Here is a 17,536-nt window from a genome sequence, read left to right on the forward strand (position 1 = left end):
TGGAACCTCGCATAGCCCGGTTGCCTCCCTTATTGGATGTAATGGCGCACTAGTGCCCTATATTGGTATATTTATGCCACTACATAGCACGAAGCCGCATTTGCAAAACTTATTACTGAAATTGTGTTTTATCCCTAGCAATTGTTAACCAGTGTAGTATAGTGTCTACTTCTCAGGTGCATAAGTATGAACTCGAATGACATATTAGCCATTCATTTGTGTCCTTTCGCGCTTGAAATGTAGAATCTCCAGCAGAATGAATACATTTGGCAAGCAAACGAGGTGATTAGTTACATATTTAATAAGTTGAATTCAAAGATTGAGTTTCCTTTAACATAGTCAATAGCATAGGAATTATTTACCCCATTTAATATAAATCGGTTCCTTGGTAATATATGTTAATTTATCCTGGTACACATTTTTATTTCTGTTAGGTTATAACTTTTGCTGAGTTTTAATACTAGTGTATTCTAGGAAGTTATTATAACATCTCTGTGTCAGTAACCATAACTTAACTCCACTAGTAAGAAACAAGTTGTGTTTGCTCACACAGCATTCTGAATTTCTGATTGTTCCAAAATTGTATTATTAGAGTTAATACTCCGTATAAAATTTACGCTACGAGATTTTTTGATATTTTAAGATCTTGTAAAATGATATAATTTAAGTGTATTCGTCTCAAGTGTGTATATACTTTTAGCATGCAGAATTTTCAAGAGCCTGATGGGAGTATCCACTATAATTTCTACGTTTCTGGCCCGCAAGCATGAAGTCGAATGTTGTATGAGCCATTCGATTTCATCCTGTCGGGCTTGAAATGTAGAACAATCAGCAGAATGAGTACATTTGGTAAGCAAACGAGAGTAAGTAAGTAAATACGTAAATTAGTAATAAATAAATAAGTTACATATTTCTTAAGTTGAAAATGTAGTAAATAATTCCTATGCTATTGACAGCATAAAGGGTAATTTTACCTTTGCATTTAACTTAATAAAAAGGGGCTGCGGTGGCGCAGTGGTAGATCGTTCACCTCTAGTGCGTAGTAGGGTCCCCGCTTCGATACCCGTAATGAAATGAAATCTTTAAGTTTGCGTCACACGGTTATGCCGGCTAGGCTAAAGGAGACGGTGATGATGAGAAATGTGTGAAATGGTAGAATGAAGAAAGTGGGAGGAAACAGGAGAACCCCGAGAAAACCCACGCACACGGTGTTTGTCCAGCACAAAGTTCACTTGGCTTGAGCAGGTATCGAACCGGGAACTCCAGTCACCAGAGGTGAATGCTCTACCACTGAGCCACCGCGATCCATTTTTGTTTAGTTGAGTGCAAAGGTAAAATTACGCTTTATGCTGTGAGTAACATAGGAATTATTTACATTAGATAAAAATCGTTATTTAAGTTGTTAATAAATGATAATTTATTCTCGTACATACGATTTTTTATTTTTTAGATTATAATTCCATGGTACCGTGCATGAAACCCATAACCCACAAAATTTTGAACATGGAGATAATGGTACCCCCGCAGTGCTAGATCTGTAACACATCATCCCTCCAATCGGTAATGTAGCATATGCAGTAATATAAGAGCAACGGAGACGGTAGCTTAGTCTAGAAATCTTTAATCAAGAAATTTTCATGCATTTAGACTTGATTTTCTATTAACTTTTTTGCATGGTTTTGGATTTCATGCACGGTGCCGCAGAATTATTGTCAGGTTTTAATCCTAGCGTGATGAGTGATATTTTAGATTGTAAAATTACTTACTTTTAACTGTACTTTTCTGAAGTGTTGCCATGTTTTCAGCATACAGAGTTTTCAAGAGGTTAATCAAGGGTATCCAGTACATTTTCTACTTTTCAGGCGCGCAAGGGTGGATTCAAAAATTGAGTTAACAATTTGAGCCCACCCTGGCCCGCTTGAAATGTAGTAGAGCCTCCAGCAGAATCAATACATTTGGCAATGCAACAACGTGATATGTTTCAGATGTAATAAGATGGGTGCAAAGTACAGTTTTCCTTCATGTAGTCATTTCATAGCGATTAGGTCTTATTTATCACATTAGACAAATGTGGGTACCTAATGCTTGCAAGGAAAAATATGGACCTCAATGGTGCTCTTAGCATTCTCACAACGACTCTCAACTTCACTTAGTTCCATTCCTTGTTTTGGTTTGTTCTATTTTCTGTTTTACTCCAGACAAAGGAAGTTTCTAACAACACTAATAACTCAACAGCATTGCAGGTAGTAGATTCTCGAGTATGTGTCCAAGAGTCCTGATGTGGCACATTTCAGACTATTATATTTATGGTCCGATATAGAAATGGTTCCTCATATAATAGTTCAATTTTGATGACAAAGTCTAATCGGTTGTGCGCAGATGTCTATATTTCCGAAAGACGAATTTGTATGGTCCGAGACTTTTGAACCTTGTGCAAGAATGTGTTAAATGTGTGGAGATGCTTTGCATCTATGTTAAAAAACACCTACGTTATGTTGTGAGTCTTTATTTTGAAAATATGTGTTATGTGCTACATATTATGCTTTCTTTTACATAAATTGTGCCTTACTTCTTAATTCGACATCGTATCAATTTATTTAGAACTACTTATAGCATATAATGGCACTTCATTCGTGAGATATTTTCTATTAGCTAGCGTTGATAAAACTGCGGATTTAAAAAAAAAACTAGGAAAACGTGAATGGAATGGACAAATTTGGAATAGAATCGAACGGGACAAAGTTGAAAGTAATTTTAGTACGCCAAAAAAAAAAAAAAAGCCTCGATGGAACGACATCTAGAGCTTCCCATTTGGTTATGTTACTTTTCCCTATACTTCTTGGCTAGTTTTGTTAGTAACTCTGTTTCTATAAGTTATATTTATTATAATTTTATCATATTCTCAGCGAACTTAAAAGAAATGTTCGTTACTCAATTCTCTTATGTCTGTCTGTCTGTCTGTCTGTTATTTGCAACTTTTTGAAAATTTTGAACCCTCCATTCAATAGGGCATCAGAAACTATCTGAAAAAGTGATGAAATTTTACGCGTCACTCTTACCATTCCAGAGATATTGGCCAAAAAATGGCCGATTTCAGGAGATTTAAGGAGACATATCTCGGGAACCGTAAGTTATATAGAGGGATGATATTGGTATTGATCAATACCTAAGAGGATGATGAACATTTTGGTACCAAATATTTCTCAGTGGCCATTGTCCAGGTTGGCCACTGGTTAATATTGATACTAAAATGTTCTCTACTGTCCTCTTAGGTATTCATTAACACTATAGTTCATTCAAGGAACGTTCAGTACCTCATGTAAACAAATACACGTGGTGATTGTTTCATTTTATTGGTTAAAGAGCCTTGCCGCATCCATGCGGCAGAAGAAAATAGTCCATTGTCAAATAAGCTGTTTTTAAATGTTTTCGTTGCTTATAAGGCTCATTACCAGAAATACAATTTACTTACAGTAAAATAACAGAAAACAACACTCTATCTAAGAACTAAATTTAATTAATGCAATAAAAGAGAATACGCATGCGTAGAAACTTGGTTTGGCCCACCTTATGCGCGAATCACAGTTTACAATATGGCTGCGTGCGGGGAATATGCAAAACGCCGACAGGGTACAAGCACGTGCTTCTCGAAAGAAGCGGTGACCGATAGCCAATCATCCGATGACTGGCGGAGTAATACCATTCTACAATGTTTACATCAGGATCAGAAGGTTCGTTGAATGAATTTTAGTATCATCTCTCTATGACTTACCGTTTCTGAGATATTGGCCAAAAAAAAAAAAAAAAAAAAGGTTCCGATTTCGGGAGATTTAAGGAGCTATATCTCGGGAACTGTAAGTCATAGAGAGATCATATTGGTGTAGATCAATACCTAAGAGGACGATGAAAATGTTGGTAACAAATAGTAACCGGTGGCCACTGGCCAACTTGCCACCGTTCCCCAGATATTGTCCAAAAAAAGTACGAATTTCGGGAGATTTAAGGACCCATATCTAGGGAACTGTAAGTTTTTTTTTTACATTTTGCGTTTTTTTTTCGATTTTAGGAAATTGTGATTTTGTGAAACAGAAGAAGGGAGACTTTTTTATAATGATAATAATAAGAACAACAACAATAATAATAATAATAATAATAATAATAATAATAATAATAATAATAATAATAATAGAGAGAGAGAGAGAGAAGGCGAGAGAAGATGAAAAAGAAAATCTTTTAAGAAAGGAAAAAATATTTTTGAGAAAGAAACAAATGAAAGAAGAGAAAAGAAAGAGATAAAAATGATTTGGGTTCGTTTGATTTGTTAATTCTATTTATTTATTTAAAATAATAATAATAATAATAATAATAATAATAATAATAATAATAATAATAATAATAATAATAATAATAGAGATGATATTTTACGAATTTTTACTAGAAACAGGAGAAGGTGTGGATAAAAGATCTACTTTTACATGTAGGAACTATTACACTTATCCTTCCCGCTCCATATCTCCATTCTTTTTCAGTTCGTTCTGGCAATGCTCTTGGAGCATTCTCAACTGGTTTCATACGGATACCGGTATTGAATCTTCTGGATTAGGAGTCTTAGCAACATATTCAACTTACGTAGTTTTTTAAATTATGTTTAGTCACTAGTATATTTAATTTTTATTTATAGTGTGTCTAAGAAATGTGTATTGACAGTACCGTAAGACAGGAAGCGCTCCTCAACATACTACTTTCGACAAGAGACATGTTCCCATTTTGTTATCGTGGGGCAGTGGAGTTATCATTTTCGTGTGACATTGTTTTATGAAAATAATGATAAGGTGTCGGCTGGTTGTCGAAACTTTGGATAGTGTTTGAAGCTGGAATGACATTCACAAGTTCCACATGGCCATACATTAGCGACACTTTACATGTCGAGGAAATTGATGTAAGTAAAGAAAGAACGATCTGCAGTACGACCTCGCAGTGTTTGTACTAAGAACATTGAGATTTTCTGAGCTGCTCTTTCAGAAACTCATAACGTTCTGTTTGACGATATTCTGATGATGTATATCAAATTACCTACACATTGTCCTCTCGTATGACAAATGTTCTGGGTTACTACCGTACAGTTATGCCGAGTTTGAACTCGTACAGAAATAGTTGGTGTATTAGACGTTGTTGAGCATTGATCGTCACTGCTGCTAATAACCGACTAAAGATAATTTCAGCGAAGTGGTCTCCATATTCAAAACTCCGCTTGCCACATTACCCTTTGGGCAAATTTAGCCTTGTACTTAAGCGTATACCTGTACTCACGGCGTATTCGAGCATCTGCAATTATGTAATACTTATGACATCCCTTCGTATTCATTGGGATATATAATTGGACGATTCAACAAAAGGAAGCTTCGTTCCTTTACACCTAATTTTTCAGTGCAATTTTTGTGTCAATAAAGTGCTTGCATTTAAATATTGTCTTACGCATTACTTTCTTTTTGCTTACTTCTAAAATCAACTTATCTCCCAATGGTGTGACGTTGACAGAAATACGTTATATAATACTCGGTTAAATATTTGGTGCATAAACTGCATAATATTTTAAGACTTAAATTATAAAGACACACAGTTTCAGCGACAAGTTGTAAGATTTCAAGGTATATTTTTTGTATATTGTGATTTGAAGTAGCCTCTTAACGCAACTAATTACGCCTTGATAATTATCAATGATTTCTTTCTATATACAGGGTGTAAATTTTTGTTGTACTTAAGTGTGAAAACCAGAGCTATGATGTAGATATATACACTTGATATTGTATGCAAAATTTTATACACTGTTTTGCGTTTAAGTGTTCCATTGTCTAAACTCCCCTTCATGTGTAATGAATTTAATTGTAAGAAAATAAAAATTATGTGACAGTGTAAGATTTATTTAACATTTTTTGTATTGTTTATTTGTTACGGAAGAATACAGTTGATGATCATCCATCTCTGGAATGAGTGTCTATAGAGGACAAAATGTTTCAAATCTTTCATTTTGTACCCTATTGACGCTCATTTCGGGTTGGTTTGTTCTGCTACTCATAGAAAAAGAAAGTGATATTCATAATAAATTTTGTGTGTAATTTGAGTGAATCAGCCGCAGATATTTTTCACTTATTTCTAAGAAGCCAGTGCGATTTAGTATGGCTGTTAACAGAAGATTGAATTTATCAGGTAAATAAATGCTTAGATTCAGATATTGTGCTAAGTATTCAATAAAACTATCCTGTCTGTCTCCTGTGTATACAAATATACTTTTCAAATCTGTATACACTCGTTTTCAAAAGTTAAATATGATGCAGCAAGGAATGATACGAAACACCTTGTAATAAGACAATTGGTACCACACGTACCCTTACGATCAGGTACAACTGTCCTGTATCTGCAACACACGCATTTACACGGGATTGAAATACCGTCAAGAGTCTGGTATATACTATTTAAAATGAGTATTTTTGTTGGAAGATAACTTCATTATAATGTGAATTAAATTTTATTAGTTTATCATGTCTATTTCCATATTATAGTCGTAAATCATATTTACGTTCCATTTGTTATGGTCGAGTCGCGTATGCGAAAGCAGGTCAGTTATAGACTTGAGTAATTGAATTTTAATTTCATGATTGATGTGACGTTCATACTTCACTCAAGTTCAAAAGAGTTTATTATTGTTTTAGGCAGTAGTATAAACTAATTTCCTAAAAAGCCCTACGTTAAAGGAATCCTACTTCGGCCCCAGGTCTCGCTAAGTGAACTTTGTCGTGAACAAACACTATTCCTTGTTCACCATAAGCTCTAAACTCCGATAAACAAAATATTTATATCCTTCCGCTTGTCACAAATACGATTGGCTAGTGATGTATCACTCCCACTTCCTACGGGAAGGAGCAAGTTATACAAGTGCATTTTGACAATACTGTCTCGTGTTGTCCAGATACTTACAGCAGCAGCAGAAAAGAAGGGAAAAACTCTTAAAAGATTAATATATATATATATATATATATATATATATATATATATATATATATATATATATATATATATATATATATTTGAATTTCGCTGGTATACAATTGTTGCTTAGTGAGTAAAGGTTACCTTGGTGTTTCACCACAGCACTCGTTGAACTGGGATTCATGTCAGCCATTTTCCAAACTTAAAAGCTGAACACGCCTTCACAGTTGATTTGGCGCCATAATTACTGCGCATGCTTAGTGTTTATTTCTATTGTTTCATTGGCCACACTCGATTGCAGCATTATTAGATAATCCGTATTATATTTTTGTCATTTATAATAATGTAACAGTTTTATATGGAGCTTCATAGTGAACGTAATAATCAAATCATATGAACTATCTTGCGGAGGAGTACAAGCGTCGGTAAGCCAGCAGCAAATCAGTGAGATTTAGTTTCACGTGCCTTTGTTTATCGCAGTTTAGAGCTTAGGCCGAACAGGGTTTAGGTGCGTGGGCTTCCTCGGCCTTTTGCTATTTCCTCCTACTTCCTACACTCCCCATTTGCCTATCAATCATCATAACAACAACGTCTGCCTTAGCCTTGGTGCAAAATTGTGAGACGTTAAACTTTAAAAGAAATTTATGCTTTCTTGCCGATGCTATAGAACTTACTGGTAGCATATTGGTAGTAATATATTATTATTAATCAAAGAATTGTATAGTTTCATTAATAATACTAAAATTGTGATAGAAAAACGTTCTTCATGGTAGAAAACGTTTAAAAATAATAAGAAATCACCTAAACTAGTATGCAATTCATACTTGTCGGGGTTCTTGAGATGAATAGTGATAGAGTATATACTATTTCGTTCTACATTTAACCCCCATTCACACCCTTGGGGGTGTTGGAAGGGGTTGACCTGTAAAAATTAATCGAAAACGACAAATATTCGTGTCGAATCCATTGTTCTTGATGTCGCTGAGATTAATAGTCATACTCTCGAAAGTTGAAATCCGAGTTCAGCCACTATCGGCAAGAGGAGGAAGTGAATAGGAGTGAAATATAAAATGTCTCAAATGACCGAGACTCGTATCGAAGCTGTAATTTTCGGGTTCGCGTAGCGATTAAGTTACAATCGAGATGACATTTAATTACAAGTTGAGGCATGAACTGCCATGTCGGCTGGATTGGAAGTTTGTTCGAAAGCGTTACTCGTGCATCTCTATATATTTGGATGCATCTTCATGAATGTATATTCCAGCGAAACTCCGGAACGTCTGGAGCAGTTTCAACCAAACTTGGTAAACATTGACTTTCAGTTAAAAAAAAAAAAAAAAAGAAAAGTGATAATATTGTGCAATCCATACTTTTGGGATATCAGAAATGAATAACGACACTCAATGCCATTTAAATTCAAATGCAGCCGTAACAGCGGAGAGTGGGGAGGTGAAAAATTGAATGTCACACATTACTGAGGTTTGTATAGGATTCATCGTTTAGAGAGTCGGGAAAACAACTGATTCATTTGAGATGACATTTGGAACATAGATAGTACAAAAATCAAGCTGTTTTTTTAATCACCTCAATTTGACTAAAGGGATAATTTGGTGGTAGGGTGTTTCAATATGTATACAAAAGTAGAGTTTTGTAATTTTATCATTACTCTTTTACTTTCATTGAAATAAGTATCCTAAGGGAAAAGGAGATTCGAATGTTTACCATTAATATATAAGAAAACATTGAGAAATATCATGCTACTTTTGTGCTAAGTTGAATCTTAATTTACGAGATATTGCAACAAAACTAATCATTAGTGCCGGGCCATTAATTAGACAATACATTTGCAGCTGAAACATATTTTTCGTCCTGGTATAATATTACAGTTCTTTTTTCTTTGCTTCTCTTTCTTTACTTGTTTTAGATTACACTGTACCCCATCAAGTTGCGTACATGAATGTAATTTACTTCTAAAATAATTTGAAAATGAAAATGAAATGAAATTTTTGAGTTTTTTCGTCCCACGATTATGCCGGCTAGGCTAAAGGAGACGCTGATAATGAGAAATGAATGAAATGGTGGAATGAAGAAAGTGGGAGGAAGGGGGATAACTCCGAGAAAACCCACCCAAAGTTCACTTGGCGGGAGCATGGCTAAAATAATTTGGATTTCATTTTACTCTTCTTCAATCCAACCATTTGTTATCGAGTAATACTTGTTGTTGCATGCATTTTTCCAATTAATGGCCAGATGGTTATACCACCGAAAGGGAACATTTCTGCACGAGTTCGGTCTCTTTCAATATATATATATATATAAACAGGGTGGTCCTTTTAATCTTTCACTGAAATATCTCGAAAATGGTTAATCATAAATAAATCAAACAAAAGCTCAAATAGGAAATGCCATGGGGTACATCCATGGTGTTGTCGCGGTGCCCCCAGAGCCGCCTTTCTTGGTGGTCAGGGCCAAATTTCAAAATTTTAAATGGAAATATGGAACGAGTGATACCACGTTCGATAGATCTTTAAAACCTAAAGAGCCTTGTGGGAAGAGGTTGTTCATATTGGTCACCGTTTTCAAAATGACCACCAAGCATGGTACATGTATCAGATAAAACGGTCAGTTCCCATAGAATGAAATCGGATAAAGATAAATGAATAGAATAAAACTCGTATAAGAAATCTCAGAGGGTATTTTATCTTTCCTCGGTTCGAGAATGATCCAACAGAGAAAAAGATGATTCAAGTAAAAGTGCAAAGGAGGAAATCTAATTCTTAGAAACTTATCTTTCCGACTTCCCTCCGTAAGTGGGAGTAAGTGTTAAGTGGGTACATCTATCTCTTAAAGAACACATTTAGGTCAATCCATCTCAAGTGGTCCAATGATGTCGAAAATGGTAGCCCGACCATCTTCGAAAATAGAAATTGGAGTGTGATGAACCTCGTGTATGAGAAGGTCAATAACATCATTCACGTTGTCGTATATACAGGTGTCCCTGAATGGCGGCCATCTTTGTTGTCAGTGGAGTGTCAAATTTTGCATTTGAAAGTGTTTACGATAACTACAGTTGCTGAGGGCGGACGAATGAGACAAAAAAAAAGTTTAGAGGAGAGACTAAAGTACACGGAGAATATATACCCTTGCTTCTAAATAAATGTGCAGGGTTGGAAACCAATACATGAAATCAGTAGAGAAGGTATAGAAGATTACACTTCTAAAGGGGCTGTAACTTGGAATGGCATAAAGTGGAGGGTTCATAAGTTTTGTGCTGAATACTATTGCACGTAAAGAGTCTGCAGAAATATCCACAGCTATGATACTACTGGCACCAAAGATTTATGGGGCTTCAAAAATTGAAGTTTGTGATTTTGATGCCATGTTTGAGGCAATATGTCTCAGGAGGTAAAAGTGCTAGAAACGCGAAGAAAGCAGGTGCGTGACAATGGTCATAGCCCCCCAAAAATTAAATGTTTTGATATGTTTCATACTAGATCTCAAAAAGTACGCATTATTCAGTAATTAGGCCCGCTTTTTTGTGTTCTGTTGTGCAAAAGCTTGCGAGTGGCGTTTGTTCCTTCTTTCTAACTCTATGATCATTGTCACATCTATATGGTAAGGAGGTTAGCTCCCCTTTGCACCCACGACACCCATCGTCGAACTGGACAGTGATATTAAGACACTTACTGTATCAGCAAAGTATAATTGAAATCCAATCAAAGTTACGGAAGTTAATGTGTTCAAAGTTTCCGTTGCATCTATCTTTCCTATCCTGCTGAAAATGACGTATTAACTTTAAATACAACAACTTCTCGCAATTACACGATGTAAGCAGTGTTGGAAACTTTAGCAATGTGTATCATATCTCCGGAACGGTTTGAGATATCGAAGTGCTGTAAATGGCAAAATAATTTACACGTCTATTAAAAACCACCAAGTAACTAGATATGGCAAATATTTCAGCATTATTTTCGAAATAAAGGCTTTCAAAAAATTCAAGTCTTGGTAATTTCGTTCCAATTCATTCGAAACAAGTCATACGATGACCATGGGGTCCAACGCTAAAACACTTTCGATATGCAAAAATGTCTCAATTTTAGCAGTTACTATTGACCTGCTAACTTCATGCCTGCAGTCCAACATATCAAAATCACTCCATAAATGAAATTGCCGGTTCGAGCAGCGTTAGTGCTCGTTAGTGCTATAAATATTAACGGTAGTGATTCTATATATACAGTTTTTAGGGTAGTACTCGTTAGTGCCGCAAACCCCATCGTTAGTGCTACAAAAATAACGTCTCAATTTTAACAGTTACAATTGGCCTGCTAACTTCATGCCTGCAGTCCAACATATCAAAATCACCCCGTAAATGAAATTGCCGGTTCGAGCAGCGTTAGTGCTTCTTACTGCTATAAACATTAAGGTTAGTGCTTCTATATATATAGTTTTTAGGGTAGTGCTCGTTAGTGCCGCTAATCCCATCGTTGGTGCTACAAAAATAACGTCTCAATCTTTAACAGTCACTCACTATTGGCCTGATAACTTCATGCCAGTGAATTTGGCAGGCCACAGTTTCGATTTCACACGTTGTTAGTGCTTTTTTTAGTGCTCGTTAGTGCCGCAAACTCCATCTTAAGTGCTGTAAAAATGTTAGTGCTCGTTAGTTCCGCAAACCCCATCGTTTGTGCGATAAATATAACGTCTGAATTTTTAACAGTCATTATTGACCTACTTATTTCATGCAAACATATCAAGAATCAAAATCACCCCAAAAAAGAAATTGCTACTATTGACTTGCTAACTTCATGCCTGCAGTCCAATATATCAAAATCACTCCATAAATGAAATTGCCGGTTCGAGCAGCGTTAGTGCTCGTTACTGCTATAAACATTAACGTTAGTGCTTCTATATATACAGTTTTTAGGGTAGTACTCGTTAGTGTCGCAAACTCCATCGTTAGTGCTACAAAAATAACGTCTCAATTTTAACGGTTACAATAGGCCTGCTAACTTCATGCCTGCAGTCCAACATATCAAAATCACCCCGTAAATTAAATTGCCGGTTCGAGCAACGTTAGTGTTCGTTAGTGCTATAAACATTAATGTTAGTGCTTCTATATATATAGTTTTTTGTGTAACAGAATGGGTCCGTTTCATGAAATTGACAAGCCACCTATGGCAAACCACGATTTCGACAGCGGACCACAATCTCGATTTTACCCATCGTTATTACATCGTTAGTGGTCGTTACTGGCGCATGTCCCATTGTTAGTGCTCCATAAATATTGCCTACAATTTTGAAGTAACAATTATTGAGCTGCTAACCCTTGCCAGCAGACCAGAGACAAAGCTTACTCCAGACCACAATTTCGGTTACTGCCATCTTTAGTGTTTCCTTAATGTTCGTTACTAAAGGATATCACATCGCTAGTGCTCTACAGATAGCAGCTACATATTTTATATAATGCCATTATTAGCCTGCTAACATCGTGCCAGCAGGCGAGGGACGAAATCTACGACAGATGACACCCATCATTACTCTTTCGTTAGTACTCGTTACTGCCGAGTATTATATCGTTAGTGCTTCATAGATAATGGCTACATTTTAGAAAAAAAAAACATGGCCTGCAACATCATGCTAGCAGACAACGGAGAAAATGTACGACAGAACACAATTTCGATTACACCCGTCATTAGTGCGTCGTTAGTACTAATTAGTGCCTTATATTTCTTTGTTAGTGCTTCACAGATAACGGATATATTTTTAAGAAGGCATTATTGGCTTGCTAACTTCATGCCATCAGATCACGGACGAAATCTTCGACAGATCACAATTTCGATTACACCCGTCATTACTGCTTCGTTAGTTCTTGTTAGTGTCGCATCTTTCACCGTTAGTGCTTCGAAGACAACGGATACATTTTTCATGAAAGCCATTATTGTCTTCCTAACTTCATGCCAGCAGACAGGAAGGAATTCTACGACAGACCATAATTTTTATTACACGCGTCATTAGTGCTTCGTTAGTGCTGCATATCCCATCGTTAGTGCCCCAGATATAATGGATACATAAAAAAATCCATTTTCCACTCCTAATTTCATAGTAACACGCAAGGAACGAAACCTACAGGAACGAAACAATGTTGCTTACACCCAGGGGCGGATAGGCATCATTTGAGGGGCGCGGGCGCTTTCTCCCACAAGGGCCACCAGCATCTCAATGTTTCAATTCAAGTTGCACAGTTTTCATACAGTAATTCAATAATTAATAATTGACAAGTAGAACCCTTTATTCTTTCATCAGTATATTATTCTGAATTGTTCAAAATATTATATGAAGTTTAAGAAAGAGTACGTATACTATACAAAATTAGCAAATGATTTAGTGTACTAGTTTTTGATGCTACTATATCTATCACTTTTTCATTCGTAATATTTTGTATTAACCTTTTCAATAGATATCAACATAAATGTTTTCAAATGTTCCTGAGACATGATACTCATTAGCCTATTTCTAATGTATTTCAGTTTTGAAAAAATTCTTTCATATGTTACCTAAGTTACGGGCAAGTTCAATAAAAAATTGTATGCTAGTAGCAAACCTGGATAAGTGTTACGCACAAATTACAATTCTGCAAAATTAAAAAGCAGCACATTGGACAATTCTACAACACGTTTTTCATTCGCTTTCCTTGTGAAGAAATACATTTTCTTCTAATTCTGAATCACTTGCGCCATCAGCACAATCATTTTTTCTCGGTTGTACTCGTCATCAAGACTGACTTTCAAGGATAGTAATGTGTGTGTGTGTGTGTGTGTATGCATATATCCGTTGTCTTTGCAGCACTAACGATGAAATATGAGGCACTAACGAACACTAACGAAGCACTAACGATATTTGAGGTTGAAATCGTGGTCTGCCATAGGTAGCTTGTCACCTTCATGAAACAGACCCATTCTATTACCCAAAAAACTGTATATATAGAAGCACTAACATTGATGTTTATAGCACTAACGAGTACTGACGTTGCTCGAACCGGCAATTTTGTTTATAGGTTCATTTTGATATGCTGGCCTGTTCGCATGAAATAAGCAGGCCAAAAATGACTGTTAAAAATTAAGATGTTTTTTGTAGCACTAACGATGGGGTTTGCGGCACTAACGAGCACTAACGAAGCACCAGCAATTTGTGAAATCGAAATTGTGGCCTGCAAGTTCATTGGCATGAAATTAGCAGGCCAATATTGACTTTAAAAATTGAGACATTATTTTTGTGGCACTAACGATGGTGTTTGCCGCACTAACGACGACTAACGAAGCACTAACAGTGTATGAAATAGAAATTGTGGCCTTCCAAATTCATTGGCATGAAGTTAGCAGGTCAATAATGACTGTTAAACATTGAGACGTTATTTTTGTAGCACTGACTATAGGGTTTGCGGCACTAACAAGCACTAGCAAAGCACTAACGACGTGTGAAATCGAAATCGTGGTCTGCCATAGGTGGCCTGCCAGCTTCATAAAACGGACCCATTTTGTTACCATAAAAAACTGTATATATAGAAGCACTAACGTTAATGTTTGTAGCACTAACGAGCATTAACGCTGCTCGAACCGGTAATTTCATTTATATGGTGATTTTGATATGTTGACCTGCTGGCATGGAGTTTGCAGGCCGATAGTAACAGTTAAAATTGAGGAGCTATTGTTGTAGCACTAACGATGGGGTTTGCGGCACTAACGAGCACTTACGAAGCACTAGCGATGTGTGAAATCGAAATTGTGGCCTGCCACAGGTGGCCTGCTAAGTTCATGAACATCTTAAGGATCTATCTAACGCGGTATCACTCGCCCCACGTTTCCATTTAAAACTTTAAAGGTGGGCCCTGGCCCCCATTAAGGACCCTGAGGTCACTGCGACAACACAATTGGATGTGCCGTATGGCTTTTTGTATTCGAGTTTTTGTTCGGTTGATTTATGATCAACCAATTTCTTGATATTTCCGTGGAAAGATTAAAATGGACGACCCTGTATATTTGGTTCTACCTTGCTGTGATGAATCACTTTCCAACTTTGTAGGTGTTGCTTACAAATATTGTATGTAAATAATGCACTTGTGAACATATATGTGCATACAGGTATATCGTGACTCAATTTTGTATCTTCCACTTTAGTTTGATAGATGTAATATCCAGTTAGTTGGCCATAATTAAAGAAAATGTAATTTTGAATTAAGTGTCCATATATGAATATACATAGTATGCTATTTCTAAATATAAGTTTTTTCTATGGTATTTTGAAGCACGAAAAACTTTGATTTTACGTATCACTTGGTCTCTTCTTCTAAATGTGTATGCTTGTGAAGTAAAATGATTATGGTAGATGAATTGATATTAAGTACAGATGTTTATCCTGCAGTAACTAGGCCACTACATGTGATGGATAGAGGATATGAGGACAGCAGATTATATTGAGGTACTTTTGGATGTAGTGCCTTTGTGTTAAATTTAGCATTTCTTTTAATTTAACACAGGGGGCACTCTATTCACGAGTAACCGTTTTCAACACAAAGAGGACTGTCATGGAGTAATTTGAGGTGAAAAACAAAAATATAAGAAAGAATTATAGAAAACTTTTTTTCTTAATGCTGAACAAGTTTGGAGAATGCTGAACAAGTTTGGAGGAGTCCTACAATTAGTTTACTGTTGAAAAGAAATAAGCTTATCATTTTTTTGTTCTTATTTAAATGTTGGTTTGATTTGAGCTTAGCTTCCATTTTGGAAGGATGCTTATATAAGACTTGGGCCTACAGCTTAACGTAGGATCCGAACCACTTGAGCTCCTGCCTGGATTTAAATTTATTTCTTCTGAGCCCGAGACCTGGGAGCTCTTTTTTAATTTGTGTGCTATCATATCTATAGGGTCTTCTAGAAAGAATTGAGTGATTTCGTGGGTTGGTTATGATAGGATTCTGGCATTTCTGCATTTGAGATTGCACAGAATAAGCTATTTGAGTTGTCAAACAAAACAATGTATCTTGCAACTATCCGAAGGACATCACTCCTGCAGAGGAGCAACACGAAACTCCACCATTCTTTCATGAATATCCTTTATAATCAAATTCATCGAGATGAAGCCCAGAATGTATTATCTAGTTGATTAATATAATGCCAGATAGACACGCAGACGAAGCAAGATGATTCATTCACCAGAACATGTTTTTGATTTGCTTTGTTTTACAATTTTTACTTTCCTTTTGTAAGTTATTATAACAAATTGACTAACATAATGTAACTAACTCACAAAAGATCCTGATAACTATTAACTCTTAAAATATTTCTGAAGATTTGTTTAGGTGCTTATTTATCTATTAAAACTCTATAACCATTCGTACACTTACATTTATTACAAAAAATTGAATTAGCAGATCGTATGTAAAGAATCTAATGGTAACGCTCCCATATCTAGTGGCGTAACGGGAATACCTCTACGGGGGGGGGGGGTCAACTTCAAAATTTCAAATGGAAAGTGGTACATATTTCGATTTCTTTGGAAGTATTTTTGAAAAAGAAACAATTTTTACAGGAATTTCTTTTCGTTAAACTATACAGTTTGCTTTCTACGTCTGTTATTTTGTTGTTGAATTGCTACTACCAGACCACCTATCCCAAGCATGTTTCATGGCTTGTAGTGCACGTAGAAACTTAAAGAAGTTAGCAAATCGTATGTAAAAAGCTAATGGTAACACTTCCATATCCAGTGGCGTAGCGCGAATACCTCCACGGGGGGTCAACTCCAAAATTTCAAATAAAAAGCTGTATCAATTTCATTTTAAGAATAATACAAATAAACTAACTGAAGATAATTAATAAAATAAATAACGTTAACTGCAAGTTCTGAACATTCTCACCAAAATATTGTATTTGAACCAAAAGAAAAAAAACACAATAAATGTTCAAATGATCGTCCAGCACCTGCGATGCACATGCGAATGCGTACCGGAACATTGTTGACTACTCTTAGCACTTCATTTGCACTTAGTCCATAGCAGATATTGCGGATCTTCTGCATCATGTCCTCCCTTGTACTAGGACCTTCTTAGTAAACCACCCCCTCGACACGTCCTCAAAAGAAAAAGTCGAGCGAAGATAAGGTCCGGAGAACGAGCTGGCCAGGTAGCCGGGCCTCCTGTTCCGATCCCCCTTTTTGGGAAGAAACGAGCAACAGTTTGTCTGGCAACTCTTGTAAAATGAGTAGGGAAACCGTCTTGTTGTAGCCACATCATTTCATGAGTTGTTAGTGGAACGTCTTCCAAGGGATCACAAAGAACATCTGACAAAAATTAGGGTACCCTATCCCTGTTGAAGTACCTTCGAAGAAATGGGGACCAATTATTTGGCCTCCCACTATGACACACCACACATTCAAACTCCCGATATGTTGATTGTCAATATTACGTACCCAATGAGGATTCTCGTTGGTCCAATAGTGAGCGTTGTGTATGTTGACATCTCCATTACACTTCAAGGTCGCCTCATACGTCCACAGA

The sequence above is a fragment of the Thermobia domestica genome, chromosome 6 (assembly GCF_964235325.1).
Source record: "Thermobia domestica chromosome 6, izTheDome1.hap1.1, whole genome shotgun sequence".
NCBI lineage: Eukaryota > Metazoa > Arthropoda > Insecta > Zygentoma > Lepismatidae > Thermobia > Thermobia domestica.